Source organism: Phalacrocorax aristotelis, unplaced genomic scaffold (assembly GCF_949628215.1).
Source record: "Phalacrocorax aristotelis unplaced genomic scaffold, bGulAri2.1 scaffold_255, whole genome shotgun sequence".
Classification (NCBI taxonomy): Eukaryota; Metazoa; Chordata; class Aves; order Suliformes; family Phalacrocoracidae; genus Phalacrocorax; species Phalacrocorax aristotelis.
Window position 1 is genome coordinate 1 of NW_027441123.1, and position 15,121 is coordinate 15,121.

Consider the following 15,121-nt stretch of genomic DNA (forward strand, 5'->3'; position numbering starts at 1 on the left):
ATGAGAATAACATTGATAACACAACAGGGACTGGCTGGGTGTCAGTCAGCAGGTAGTGAGAATTGCGTAGTGCATCACTTGCTTTGTATACTCTATTTTTTTGTTTGCTTTTTCCTTTATTTCAATTATTAAACTGTTCTTTTCTCAACCCATGAGTTTTCTCAGTTTTACTCTTCCCATTACCATCCCCATCCCACCGGAGGGAGGGCAGGAGTGGGCGAGCGGCTGTGTAGTGCTTAGTTGGTGGCTGGGGTTAAACCACAGCAGTGATAGTCAGAAGTAACCACGTGTAATGACCAGCAAATCCTCTAGCCGCACAGAGCAACAGGCACTAGATTCATTGCCTGTACTGAGTTCATGAGACATCAACATTATGATAGCAGATCCATGAATACTTTGTAAGGCTGGCACGTTCCTCTGTTTGTTATGTTGCACGGTAATTCAAGCTACCACGCTGTGCTTCCCAACCATCATTCACTTCCAAAACCACGCAGCAGTCCATGTCACATGTCTGAAAGTAAAATAGTGCTCTATTTTAGGCCTATGTTTATAAGGGTGTGAGGATAATTTCTTTTTGTGAGCCGCAAGCTGGGAATCAAAGGCCGGTGGTCAAAATCTGGTTTAGGTTTTGAAGTCAGTGGGAGGTTTGCCTGAGTTTCAATGAAACTACGGCATTACTAGTTTTGTCCCCATGATGATACAGACACCTGTCATGACTTCAAAGAAAGCCTGTCTAGTTTTATCCACGTGAAAAGAGGTAAATACAAATACACTGATAAGTGGTTCACAAGAACTGTAAATGGCACAGATTCTTCATTGACATTATACGCCATTTTTCAGGGTTATGGATAAGGTCATATCTTTATGTGACATTAACTATAAATAAGAGATGTGTTGTGGATCAGTTGTGAAAAGATTTAAGGCAACTGACTTGAGTATTTGCTTTGAAATTGCCCAAAGAGTGGGCAGTCACCTGGAAGATTTTCATTTTCACTCCTTCTGCTTTGCGCATTATTTACTAGATAGCTGAGTTACACAGTGTTGAATTATGTATCATGTATTTAAATATGCTGTGATGTTTTTTTGTATTCTGAAGTTATTTCGAAAAGAATTTCTGAACGTTACACACTGTCATAATTGAAGAATATTGACTTAGGAGAGGTCAAGGCTGCCTTTGAGATAAGTGTAAATCAGGTGGATGGCATGTGATAGCCACTTAAAATGAAAGGTGCTATTCAGGAAGATCCCATCTGTTGGATTAATGGTATCTCAAAAGACATGCTCATGTTTCTGTAACAGTAATGTACTGAAAAAGTAAAATGTCACGAGTTTTCTGATTTGGCAAAGAGAGGGACAAGAGACTTTACAAGGCTGGTCTAAGTTGTAGCTAATCCTACCCATGCTGTCTCCCTGCACCTTCTCCAAGCAGGATTGAGAGCACTTCTGGAAGTTTCTCTGTTTTCCCTGCAGTCACTTCTGTGAGGCAGTGGAAATTTTGCCACATTTATTTTCCAAATGAAGTTTTAGCATGGTCGTTCTCCTCAGGCTTTGACCTGCAGTGAGGTACCCCATTGTTTTACAGAGGGAAAGGGGAGAAAAAGAAAGGTGCACGTACTACTTCTTTGGTGGAAACCCTTGGTTCATCTGTTCATCTTGCATACTTCTATAGGGTTAGAGCCTAAGCGATCACCCCAGCTCTCCCCTTTGCCATTTGGAGGTGTATCTTCCCCTGTCTCATTGTAGGAAACCCAGGGGTGGAGGTAGGGAGGGGGAGAGAGACTGACAGAGGCAGGCATGAAAGGGAAGGAGAAGGGATGGGGGGGTAGAACCAGGGGGAGAGGCAGCTCTGCAGCACTAGCAGGAGCATCAGTGGGGACAGAGGGACAGTGGGGGCCCTGTTTTCCCCACATTTCCATCTTGCTTCTCATCTCCCAGCACCTTCCAGTTCCCAGTGTCCCTTAGTACCTGCGGAAGGTGGGGGGAAGGACAGGACTCAGCAGGGAGTCTCTGTCCTGCTGTACTGCTTTTGGCTGGGATAGAGTTAACAACAGATTTGACCAGAGGGTATTAGAGGGAACTTATAACTGGTAGATCTGTTTAACAGTTGCTGGTCAGGATATTGACTTACCTGTTCTCGACATTAATTTATCTGATCTGTGCCATGCTCCCTTTTTTGTTGTACATGTTAAAGGCTCATTTTGTCTTTTGCAGTTTGCTGAGCTCTGTAGCGCTTGGTGGTGTATTGTCTGGGAGGTGTATTGTGAAAGCACTGGCCTTGAGCTTAGTCCGGTATTTGGGTTCTGCACTGATGGCATTACTCTACTTTGGGAATCATCTCATGGAGACAGTTAATAATCACGCTTTTCCCCTTTTCCCCTCTGAGATGTTTTTGGTGGAGGAAACACACAGAGTGGCACCTTCACCACCTCCTTCTGTGTGGCAGACGTTTTCTCCCTTGTTACAACAACTCTTCAGTATCTTGAACATCCTTGGGGAACCAAAATGCGCCTATTGGTACAGATTTCCCTAGGGTTAACCAACTATTTAGGAATATCACCCAGGGCTATGCCCCAAGGCAGTGTGGTTATGGGTGATAAGGCATGTGGGAGAATATGGGCAGGTACCTAGAATGGTTGTCACCTCCAATGGTTGGGAACGTTAACCCAAGCAAGTGCAGGATCCTGATGAAATAAGAGAATGTTTGAAAATAGGGTGCCCTGGCCCCGGCTATGCCAAAGAGACACAGTTTGTCGCACTGTTCTGGGGCCTGTCCTACGCCTACTGCGCACTATTCAGCATCCTCAAGGGAAGAGAAAGTCTCTGGATCTAAAGACATAAAAACAGACATTGTGGCTAAACCAGAGACCCAGCCCTCAACTATATTGCCCCTGTAGTCAAGAAGGAACAATGGAAGCAGAGGTCAACCTGTGAGATATGCAAAAAAATTTCAGCCGCCATCCAGGAGAGCAAATTATCAGCTGGTTGCTCTGACACTGGGATGTTGGGGCCAATAGTCAGGAATTAGAGGGTAAGAAAGCCCAGCAGCTGGGATCCCTTGCTAGAGATAAGGCCATTAACAGAGGGATTGGAAAAGGGGCAGCAGTCCTCTGTCTGTGGAGGTAATTCCTGTTGAGTGAGACGGAAAGGCATCCCTTCAAGGCAAATCTTGCAAACTCCCAAGCAAGTGGATCACCACTGGAGGAGGTATCCAGTACTTGAGGGAATTAGCTGTGGTGGAGGTGATTTACAGCAACCTGGAGAACAACGAGGCATCCAAAGACCCAGATGAAATCCAGCACACACAGTCCACGTGGCAAAAGTTTGTACAAAGTGCACCAACATCATATGCCAACACCCTGGTGATGATGAACCGGGCAGATGCGGAGGTACCAGCTGCAGATGGATCGGCCAGCCAACTCCAGGAACTGAAAGAGAATCTTACTTCCTCCCAAGGGGCCTGTGTCTCAGCTGTGCAGATACTGTCCCAAGAATTTTCCCAGCATTTAAAAAAAAAATGTCTTCCTCCCTCATACCGACCAGTATCTCAGTTATTAAGAGTCAGCCTTTTTCTGCTCAAGGGAAGGGGTGCTGGTGGCACACACCACGTGCCACCCTGTGGTTCTATTTGCATGACCGGGGGAGGACATGAGGAAGTGGGATGGTGAACCTACCTGGAGACTAGAAGCTTGGGTACAGGAACTGCAAGAAAAAACAGCAGCCAAAAGGCATCCATCCAGGAAACCTACTGCTCCAGTTTCGGTTGGGCAGAGTAGAAGGGCTGATCTTACTTTCAACCCCGATGGAGGGACTTCTGCTTTGCACTTACAAAAACTGAGTGATGAATACGCTGACCAGGAGTGAAGAGCCCAGTCTTCAGCCAGGCAGAAGAAAGGGACAACCAAGTTTACTGGACTGTGTGGGCTTGGCACACCAGCCCCATGGGAGTATAAAGCTCTGGTGGACACTGGTGCACAGTGTACTCTAATGCCATCCGATTGCAAAGGAGCAGAATTCATCTCTATTTCTGGAGTGACGGGAGAATCCCAAGAACTCTCTTTGCTGAAGGCTGACTAGGAATGAGTGGCCAAAGCAACCTTTTGTGACTGGTCTGGAGGCTCCACACATCCTTGGCATAGACCACCTCTGGAGAGGGTACTTCAGGGATTCAAAAGGGTATCAGTGGGCTTTTGGTATAGCTGTCTTGAGTATGGAGAACATTAAGCAGCTGTTTAGCTTGCCCAGTCCCTCAGAGGACCCTTCTATTGTGTGGTTGCTGCAGGTTAAAGAATAGCAGGAGCCAATTGCTACCACATCAGGGCACTGGTGACGCTATCGCACCAACCGAGACTCCCTGGTCCCCATCCGTAGGCTGATTCAGCGACTGGAGAGCAAAGGATTTCTCAGGAATACTCGCACCCTTTAATAGTTGCATATGGCCAGCCCAAATATCTGATGCGGGGTGGAGACCAACAGTGGATTATTGTGGCCTGAATGGTCACAGTGCTGCTACGTGCTGCCACAGCGGACATGCTAGAACTCCAGTATGAACTGGGCTCAAAGGCAGCGAAATGGTATGCAACAACTGATACCGCTAACGTGTTTTTCTCGATCCCTTTGGCAGCAGAGTGCAGGCCCCAGTTTGCTTTCACCTGGAGGGATATCCAGTACCCCTGGAATCGATAGCCCCAGGGGTGGAAGCACAGCCATACCATTTGCCAGGGACTGATGAAGATGGCACTGGAACAGGGTGAAGCTTTGGAACACCTGCGTGGGGCATCATAGCAGAGGAAGTGTCTGAGAAAGGGCGAACAATCCAGATTCTTCAAGGTGGTTTTACCATAAAATAAAGTAAGGCCAAAGGACCAGCACAAGAGGTCCAGTTTTTAGGAATAAAATAGCAAGATGGGCATTGTCATAGCCCAATGGATGTGATCAATAGAATAACAGATTTGTCACCACCAACCAACAAAGAAGAAACACATGCTTTCTTAGGTGTTGTGAGGTTTCTGGAGAACGCACCTTCCAAGTTATAGTCTGCTTGTAAACCCTCTCTATCGAGTGACCTAGAAGAAGAACGGTCTTGAATGGGGCCCTAAGCAGCAACAAGCCTTTGAACAAATTAAACGGGAGATAGGTCATGCAGTAGCCCTTGGGCCAGTCTGGACAGGACAAGATGAGAAAAATGTGCTTTACACCACAGCCAGGGACCACGGCCTCACCTGGAGCCACTGGCAGAAAGCACCTAGAGAAACTCGAGGTCGACCTCTAAGGTTTTGGAGATGGGGTTGTAGAGGATCCAAGGCCCACTACAGTCCAGTTGAAAAAGAAATATTAGCAGCATAGGAAGGGCTTTGAGCCACTTCAGAAGTAGCTGGTCCTGAAGCACAGCACCTCTTGCCACCTCCATTGCCTGTGCGGGATGGATGTTCAAATCAGGGGTAGCCTCCCTACTCCTGCTGGCCACACTATTCCTGATTCAAGCCAGGACGCTGTTGGCCTCCTTGGCCACCTGGGCACACTGCTGGCTCATGTTCAGCTGGCTGTCGACCAGCACCCCCAGGTCCTTCTGCACCAAGGCCTCTTTTCCCCACAAGCCCCAGTCCCAGCAGAGGGGGTACTTGGCAGATGACCCTGAAGGGCTGCCAGCTCTGCAGGGCAGAGAAACTGGGTCTTGCATACCTGGGATCCCTCCTCTGCTCCAGGCGGTGTCCATGGGCTGGCGATAGAAACCACTCAACCGCCAGGTCACCCTGGGGTGCACCACACTCAGCATGGAGTAATGAACCAATCTCCCAACTCCCACACTGCCCCTGCCCCACACTGGCCAGAGGATGCTGCCCAGGGCCCCCAGGATGGTGATGTCTGTGCCAGGGGTGCTGTGAAAGAATTCACCCTGGAAAGACAGCGATAGCTGCAGGACAGGCGGAGGGGAGAGGGAAAGGGATGCAGTGCCCCTGAGGAGGCAGCCCCAGCACGTAGGCTGCTTTAAGCCCTGCTCCTGCAGGACTCCCGGCCGCCAGGCTTTCCTGAAGGAAACACCCCCGGCTGTCAGGCTGCACCCTTGGGAATGCCCCCGCCTCTGGGCTCCAGCCTGTACCAAGGGGAGTGAGGAAGCCCTGGCATGTGGGATACCCTGGGACCTGCTCCTTCCTGGTCCCCCCAGCACTGCCCTCCAATGTGGGCTATGCCTGCTGCTGGGGCTGGGGGGAGCCCAGGTGTCCGGGCTGCATTAACCACCCCAGAGTCTCCCTGATCAGGCATGCTCCTGAAGAGCCAATCTTGCTGAATGGGCTCCTTATGCCACGGGCCCTGACAAACACAGCTTATCATTGATGCTGCAGGCACAGACATCCCTCCTCTTGCAGGGCAGCCCCGTCTCTGCAATTAGCTCTGAGTGGCTGCACAGGGACAAGCAGGCGCTTCAACATGTCCCTCTAAATGGCCGATCCTGATCAGGGACAGCGCTGCCTGGGCTGCGGACAAGGGCACTGAAGGGACACTGGGGAAAAGGGCCTTTGGTGAGCTGTGGCTGAGTCCCAGGCAGGGAGAGGGCTGGAGCCAGAGCCTTGTGGGGGGCAAGTCACTGGGACCCCCTAGCCAGAGGGGAGCTCTGCAGAATGGGACCCACGTTGTCTGGGCGCGGGTGGGGGCCGGGGAGCGGCAGGGTGAGGGAAAGACTGCTGTGGGAGGCGAGCGGCACTGGGAGATGGCAGTGCTGGGAGGTGAGGGGCACTGGGAGGTGGGGGGATCTGTCTTTGGGGGGCTGTTGGAGGGCGTTTTTCTGTTGGAGCAGCGCGTTGTCACCATAGGGTGTCCGGCTGTCAGGGGTGCTCTGTCCGCCCTCCCCTTGCAACCCCCAGGTGCCTGGGCCCTTCCATGGTGCAGCTGCCCCATGCAGGAAGCTGGACTGATGTCGGGGAAAGTGGTTGGATCTGTGCCGGAGGCGGGGGCTACTCTGTGCCGAGGCTGGGCTTGTTGCCAGGGCTGGCGTCTCTGCCACGCCTGGCTTTGCCCTGGAGGCTCTCGGGGTGGGGAGCGGGGGAGCGAGGAGGAGTTCTGGGAGGGATAAATCTGCCCCTCACCTTCTCCAGCTTCACCCAGGACTTGCCACTCAGCAGAGGAAGATGAAGGCCGCAGTGCTCGGCGTGGCCCTGCTCTTCACCATCCTGCTGTGCACCCCAGAAGATGCTCAGGTGAGTCCCCAATGCCACAGGGAGGGCTCAAGGCTGGGGATGGGTCTTGGCTGCAGAACATCAGCTCTCCTGCAGGGTGAAATTTGTAGCGGGGAGCACAAAAGCCCTTGACTTGGCCACTCCCTTTCCCAAGCCAGGGGCTGCTCCAGGCTGCCCTGCACCTCCAGCCCTGGGCAATGCAGCCTTCTCCCTCCCACAATCCCATCTCTTCCCTCCGCTTCCCCTGCAATTAAGCCTCTGATGCCCAGAGACCGGGTTCCTCACTGAATCGTCAGACCTCTCTCCTCCCCGGGAGGGGCCACCACAAACTCCTACAAGGGCCCACACCTGTTTCTCGTCTTGGTGCCCCACATCCCTCCCTTCTTGGCCTCCCCATCCCATCCTTTTGATTCCCTCACGCATCTCCTGCCCGGGATCCCTGCCGTGTCCTCTCTGGGGTCCCCAGATGCCCTCCCTTCAAGCGTTCCCGATGCCTTTCCTTCCGTCTGTCCCCTCAGTCCTTTGCCTTTCATCCAGTCCACTGCGGCACAGTCTCCAGATCCCCTTCCTTGAACCCCCACTGCCAAACATGCTCCCAGTCCCCTGGCTTCGGTCCTCTGCAGTCGTCTTCCTCCTGCCCCCTCCAACCACCGCACCTGAAGTCCCCGTATCCTCTCTGCTTGAATTCCCTCACTCGCATCCCATGCAGTCCTGTCCCTTCAACACCCCGGCCCAGTCCCTTGCGGTGCGCTAATTCACCCCAGCGCCCTGTCTCTGGGTCCCCCCCACCCCGTCCTCTTTGGAGGCCCTGAATTCCCCACGCTCTCCTTGTCTCCATCCCCACCCCTGGTCCTTGCATGAGCGGGTATCGTGGGTGAAGCTTAGAGGAATGGGGCTGGGGGGAGCAGAAGGGATTTTCCTGCTCACACCAGGGGGAAGCCCTTGGACTGGAGGGACTGGGGACACCTGTGCCCCACGCACAGCCCCACCAAGGCCCAATCCAGACCACCGCTTTGCTCTTTGTCCCTAGGCAATATTTGAAGCAAGTGGAAGTTATTGCGTGAACGTAAGTAGTGGGGTGAACCTGGAGGGCAATTTGGTCCTCCCATCCCGTGCTGGGTCTGGGGACATCCCAGTGACCAGTGCGGCCTCATGGTCTCTTAACAGAGAAGACTCACGCTCGGGCGAGTGAAGAGGGCTGAGGTAGGTACCGCGAGTTCGGCTGGCCCCAGACCCTCCTCCCCGCGCCTCCTATGGCCACGACACTCCAGCGTGACCCAGTACACCCCAGGGCAACCCCAGAGAGCACCCTGCACCCCAGTGCTTGCCCAGGGAGGCCCCCTTCCCCAGGACCCCCCACTGCTTCCTGTGCGCACCATACAAAATCATGTACCCCGCTTTCCCCCGGCAGCACCCTCCCCAAAGACCCCATTGCTTTCCCCTGCCTCCCAGTACACCCCAGTGCACCCAAGCACATCCCTAACCCTCCCTTTCTCCCCAGCCCCCTGTGGCTGACAAGCAGGTGGAGCTTGTGCGCCAGAAACTTGTGGCTGCAGACGTTGATGTCTAGGTGAGCAGCATCAGGGCATCTCGAGCCCCACAAAGGATCCTGAGCCCTCAGGGGTGGGCAGAACTTGGGTAGGGGACAGGGAAACAGAGGGGACTGCCCAGGATCCATGTCCCAGGGTGAGCTGGACAGAGCTGGCCCCATGCCTTTCCTTGCACTCAGTGGGGCTCTATGGGCCCAGAGGGTTGCCGTGCAGGCCAGGCATACAGGCGCCATACAGACCCCCAGGATCACCATGAGGGCTGGGCTGGGCTCTGTGAGATTTAGGGGCATCCCGGGTTAATGACACATGGGGCACGGAGCTCCGGGTGCCACAGGGGTCTCAGGAAAGCCAAGACCCTGTCGTGGGTGTATTGCGGGCTGCAATTCCCTCCTCCTTCCCTAGGTCTCTGCAGAGAGAGACGATGGGGACAAGGCCCCTCTCATGTCCCGGCAGACACTGGGGGTCATATTTTGGACTCTGCCTTTCAGGACTGGAGCCAGTGGTGACACCCGTGTCCTGCCCCCCTCCTGCAGCATGCGGAGATGATTGTCCCTCGATGAGCCCACCTGATCCCCTGGGAGCCCTGGGCCCTTTCCCTCTCACAATCAATAAACCCCTTCAGTAAAGGAACGCTCTGCATGTGTGTGCGCGTCCGTGTCCGTGTTCCCGCTCCTCTGCCAGCGCCTGGATGCCTGGGTCCTCTCTGGCCACACCACCGCAATGAGCAGAGGGGCTGAGGAGGCCCGGGTGCCTGGGGTGTCTCTGTAAAGGCGATCCCTTCCCACCCACCGTGTGCCCCCAGAAAAGGGCAGATCAGGGCAAAGTGGAGTGTCCCCCTAGGAGGCTGGGAGAGGGGAAGGGCAGGTGGTGCCAGCCCTTGGGGCACCCGGTGTTTTAGAGGCACAGCGGGAAACAGGTTCTTACCGGGGCTCTGGCGAGCACCATCCCCAAAGAGCACAGTCTGGTGTCAGGACAGGAGAGGAGCGTGGACAGGCAGCCTGGACCCCAGGGTCCTCTGCCCCACTCTGGGCCCACGAGCCTTCCTGGACCCCCAGCCCACACCCTTCACTGGGGCAACCCCCATCACCAGTCAGGAAGGCGTGTTGGGGCCACCGGACACTGCAGAGAATCCCCCAGGGACATGTGGCCCAGCTCAGTCACCATGGGAGTGGGAGAAGCAGGTTCCCTGGCGCTGAGCCCCTGTGGGTCTTCTCTGATGTCTCATAGTGGGGTTCGGCACCAGCTTCAGTTGGTACCTCCACAAAAAGCCCAGGCAGGTAGAAGCCGTGGTGATCTGGGGAGCTGGAAGTGGCTAACAGGGCCACACCTTCTGGTGCCAGGTACTGGGGTCAGACGGGGGGTGTGGGCACCCCTCCTCTGTGGTGTCAGCTACTGGAGTGCGTGGGGCCCCAGTGCAGCTACTGTAGTGTTTCAGGTCCCAGTGCAGCTACTTGGAGCGAGTGGGAGTCTTTAACTTCCAGCCACAGGAGTGGGAACGCTGTGTATCCTAAAACCACTATGGGAGGGAAAGGGAAAGGGAAAGGGAAGGGAAAGCAGTGGACAAGGAGGGGGAAGGGGCATGTGCTGTCAGGGCTGGCACTCACTGGGTCTCTCCCTCTAGTCCCAGAGGCAGCTATTCTCCCAGGGCTGTAGCGTCCGCAAGCTGTTGAGCTCTACATGCAGGGAGAAGGCAGACAGATTCTGCAGGGCTTGTTCAGGCCAAACGGTCTTGGAGCTGCTGCTGCTGGAGATTCAGAGCTGTCTGTGCTGGGAAACCGGCCCTCGTGCCTAAGCCCAAGGCATGTCCTAGTGCTGCTGATCAGCCACACTTGACTCAGGGATGGGGCCTCGGCTTGAGCAGGCATTGGCCCTCAGTGAAAAGTGTCTTGGTGTCAACATGCCATGAGAGGCAGGACAGCCTCTTGCCTTTGGAGAGAGAAACAAACACTAGACGAGTCCTTTCTTCTTCAGCCACCTGCAACCCATCTTGAAACGCTTTCCCAGGGGCCAGTCCTGTCCTTGGGTGGGAGGAGAGCAGGGCAGGGCCCTGACTCCACAGGCTGCTGCTCTCCATCCCGCAAGGGTGGCCAGGAAAACCCTGCTTCCCGAGTGCTGGTGGGAGCAGGAGGACAGGCGATGCTGGGGAGGGCAGCCGCCCTCCCGCCTGCCCAGCTGAAGAAACAGCTTCCTCTGTCTCTTCCTCCTCCTTCCCAGATGGAATCTTTTCCACGCTGTCAGCCTGCCCCTTCCTGCTTCTCGGTCTGCACCAAGCGTCATGCCCTCAACCTTCAGCCATGCTCCCCCCAGGCTGAGACCCTCCTGCCTCCCATCTCCCCCTGCTCCAGCACACATAGCCCCACCTGTTCCCATGGTGCCTCCAGCTCGGGACACGTTTCAGTCTTTTGCCTAGGAATGCAGAGAAGCACTTGGTGTCAGGACTGAGCATCAGCGCGGGCCCTCAGCCTGTCTCCTGCTCCTGTTGCACGAGAGCTGCTCTCCTGGCCGGTCTGAGTACCCCCCTTGGCCTGAGAGGTTCACTGCGGAGGGAGAGAGGGGTGTCCTGGGTCACCGCCCTGGTTGAGCTCCTCTTGGGAGAGCCATGTTCACCTGCAGGCGGATCCAGAGGAGGACCCGAGGGGCTACTCACAGCTGCGTGAACAGGATGTTCTCCTGCTGTGCAGGGCCAGGGGCCTGTGAGGGGCTGTGGCTGGGATGGACAGTGCAGGCTGGTGGGTAGCTAGCGTATGGGTTTGGGAACGGTTGAGGTGTTTGTGCTGTGAGCCCGTGGTCCAGTGCAGAGGGAACGGAGAACACAGAAGTCGTCTCGGTGTGATGTGCGTGAATGGCAAAGGAATGTGAATTTGGAGAGGAAAAATGCCTGCTCGTCTCTGGGCTGGGACTGCTCTGAAGTCGCAAAGTCATGACCTGTAGCTGTCCCTGCTAGACCCTGGGGAGTCACTGCTGACACCGCTATGCCACCTTGGCCCTTTCAGTGGGAAGGAGCTGATGCAGAGGGATGTTCACTGCGGGGTCTGTCCATGCTGTTTCACTCCCTACTGGTGCCCAGAGGAGAGCACGTATGGATTTCATCCAACACTGCAGCAGAGAGCAAAGGGGCCAAGAAAGTCTGCTCAGGAAGGTGCTGCGGAGGAGATGATCCTCCCCGGCAGGACCTGGGTCTGGGCAGCCAGGCAGAGGGGAGGGAGATGTTCAAGCTGCACAGCAGAATGGAACGTCAAGGGATGTCAGGAGCTGGCACTGCCTCCAGCAAATCCGTCCCAGGCCCCCCGCTGGGGACCCAGGGTCTCTGCCCAGGGTGGTTTGACACAGCTGGTTTGACCAGCAGCGAAGCTGAGCACGTATCCCAGAGACGCATAGATGCGCGCACAGACACATGCACAGGACACACAGCCTGCCACAGCCAAGACACTGCCACCAGCAGCCCCCATGCACAGGACCCCCATCACACGTCTGCACCCACAGCCATGTTCCCTCCTCCGCTGCGACTGGCACAGACCGACGATCACTCGTGCAGGCACACGCGCGCACACTCGGGTCCCCCAAGCTGGCCCCTCTGCTGCCCGCGACCCCTGCCTGGACCCCAGCCTTCTGACCCACCCCTGGGTCCCCAGGTCGATGGCTGGTCCAGCTCGGTGCTCACTACAAACATGCAGCACTCGCACAGCCATCCCACGGGCACCCCACACTCGCTGGTCCCCCCGAGGAGGACCAGCACCGACCCCTGCCCATCTGATTCCCCAGCCCAGATGCGAGTTCCCCCTGCTCCTGCCTGGTCCAGCCTGAAGTTTGCTGGTGAAAACCCACGCACATCCCACGCAGAGCCCATCTGGGGCGGGGATACAGACCCTCGTCCCCTCAGCAGGGGCAGCTCCAGTCACCAGCGCAGAACCCCTCACTCACCCTGTGAAGGGGAAACCCAAATTGCCACTGCCCAGCAAAGGCACCTGGTGACCAAGGAGTGATTTGGCAGGGAGGGCAGCAAGGGTTTAAGCTGGTGATGCCGTAAAAGTTGGTGAAAGAAACTCTTTAAGGCTCGTTCTTTAGAGTTTTAGAAAGTGGGCGTTTATTGCAGTACTGGGTACACAGGGGATCGCTCCACCTAATGTGCATGCCGGGTTCTTGTATTGCAGAGAATATATACTCAAAAAGTTTGCATAGTCATTAGATTTTGGGGAACGTATAATATTCATGCTACTCATTAATATATGCAAATGGCCTTGGCGCATGCGCAGTCGAGATCAGTGGCGGTCTTCCAAATTTCTTTGGTGGTCACCGATAGTCTTCCTCACCGTGTTCGCTAGTTGAACTCAATCTTCAAGCGTGCTCAGTACCCTTTTGGCTCGTTTTCAAGGTTATTCCATGTGCTTATTTTACAAAAATCTACTAATCAGGATTTATTTTTCCGTAACGCTAAATCACGTCAATTAGTAAGGAATGTATCCTACCAGGGTGCAGTGTTACATCGTACCCAGGATATATTGTCCAAGGACACAATACTTAAATCATGTCCATACTCCTCCTGCTGTCTAAAAATGTTTTCCTAACCTTATCTTGCTTGTAAATGTATCTCCTACCTATCATACTTGTAACTATAGTTTTGGTTATTTTGATTAGACAGGGACCAGATGTTCCATCTGGTATCAGTGATGCCCAGATGTCCTGCACATCCCCGATGTCCCATCTGGTGTCACTGGCAGGGAGCAGGGGCCCGCACAGAGAGACAAGCCGCAGGATGGAATCGCGAGGGTCCTGCAATGGCGGCGCCCTTGCCAGCAGAGCTGGGCTGGGGATGGACCCACGGCCAGCGCTCACAGGACAGGCACTGGCCCCAGCGTGGGGAAGGAACGGGCTCCTGCCCCGCAGGTGCCGAATCCCTCCAGAAGGGCTTGTGGCAGTAGGACTCTGCCCCAACGCATTCCTGTGTTTAAGCACAAAGGTCCGTTGAATTTGCCTCAAGGGGCACAGGAAAAACTCCCACACACTGGTCCCCCCTGTAGCTGGTTTTGAGGACACACACCGTTCCCGCCCCACTGGCTAGAGGCCCGGGCCCCCCCTGGGTCCAGTAGCAGCACTGGGACCCCCACTGGCTCCAGGACCTGACACCACAGAGCCCACGGTGCCCACACCCCTGCTCTCATTCCTGTTGCGGGCCCCAAATCCACGCACACTGCTCTTGGCAGCAGCTGACACTTAATCCTTGCAAAACAAACGCACGCACTCCCCTCCCCACAGCCCCCAAGAGAGTGAGTTACACAGAGCGAGCGTTAAGAGAGGATCTGTTACACTACTATTATTATTATTGCTATTACTCGTATTATTATTAGGGTTTATTTCCTTATTCTTATGAAGGTTAATGGGATCGCCAGGAGTGGTTAACACAATGGCCACGAGGTGACTGTCGGTATCTCCTGGAGCTTGTGCTTGCAAAGGACCCAAGGCCTTTGCCAGGCCAGGCCAAGGGCTCCCTTCCCCCGCCACTCCTCCACCAGTTTGCACAGTCCCACCCACCCCCTCCTACATCCCAGACCCTCCAGTTTGCATCCTGACTAAACCTGACCCGTTGCCAAGTCTGGCTTTGCCTGCAGCCCCTTGACAGCCCATCAGTCAGTGCCACTGCTGAGGTGTGGCCTCCTTACTGCCTCCCTTACCACTTGTGCTCAGGGCAGTGGCTCCGCACCTTCTTCCTGATGACTTCTTACTTTTCCTATTACCTGCTTCTGCATCTGGGCAGATGCCCTTAAAGGAACAGGCACTCTCTCCTTCCACATGCCCCTACACGCACCACCAAGGAGGACAAATGGGACAGTGACAGGAGGGTCTCTGCAGAGACCCTGTGGAGGGGAGACCCCTTCCCCTGTGGCACAGGACAGCAGGTGCAGCTGGAGACCACTCCCAGAGGAGCACTGGACCCACGACAAGCCCCCCAGCCCCGGAGGGAGGGGATGGAAATTGGTGACTTCTGGCACAGGAGGAAGGCTCCTTTTGCTCCTGCAAAGCTGCGGGTACATGGGAAGCGCAGCCCCTGGAAAGAGGCGAGGAGGAGCCAGGCCCACCACGGAGACACGGGCGCCAGCTGAGCCTGAAGACCCATGGCACAGGACAGGCTGGGGGTGACTGTGCCGCAGAAGCAACTTTGCTGAAAAGGACCTGGAGGCCTGGGATGGTTCTGGCTGAGAAGGGGTTAATTCTCTTCACTGCGGTGCCTGTGGTGGTCGGGGACCTTTCCAGCTCCCCGCGCTCTGCCGCGTGGCGGGAGGCTGGGCGGGGCGGGGCCACGCCCGGGGCAGCTGACCCCGACTGGCCAATGGCATGTTCATTCCATACCATGTGACACCCCTCCCCCCCCCCGGGTTTCGCGCCTCTCGTTGTTTTCCTTTC

General features: G+C 55.2%; 1 long non-coding RNA gene across 1 annotated transcript; it reads left to right on the forward strand.

The window, feature by feature from the left end:
- Positions 1–6,422: 6,422 nt before the first annotated feature.
- LOC142050908 (uncharacterized) lies at positions 6,423–9,352 on the forward strand. Its single transcript, XR_012658194.1, has 6 exons — positions 6,423–6,518; positions 7,092–7,193; positions 8,203–8,238; positions 8,340–8,375; positions 8,674–8,742; positions 9,211–9,352. It is a non-coding gene; the product is annotated as an uncharacterized LOC142050908 (long non-coding RNA).
- Positions 9,353–15,121: the final 5,769 nt, after the last annotated feature.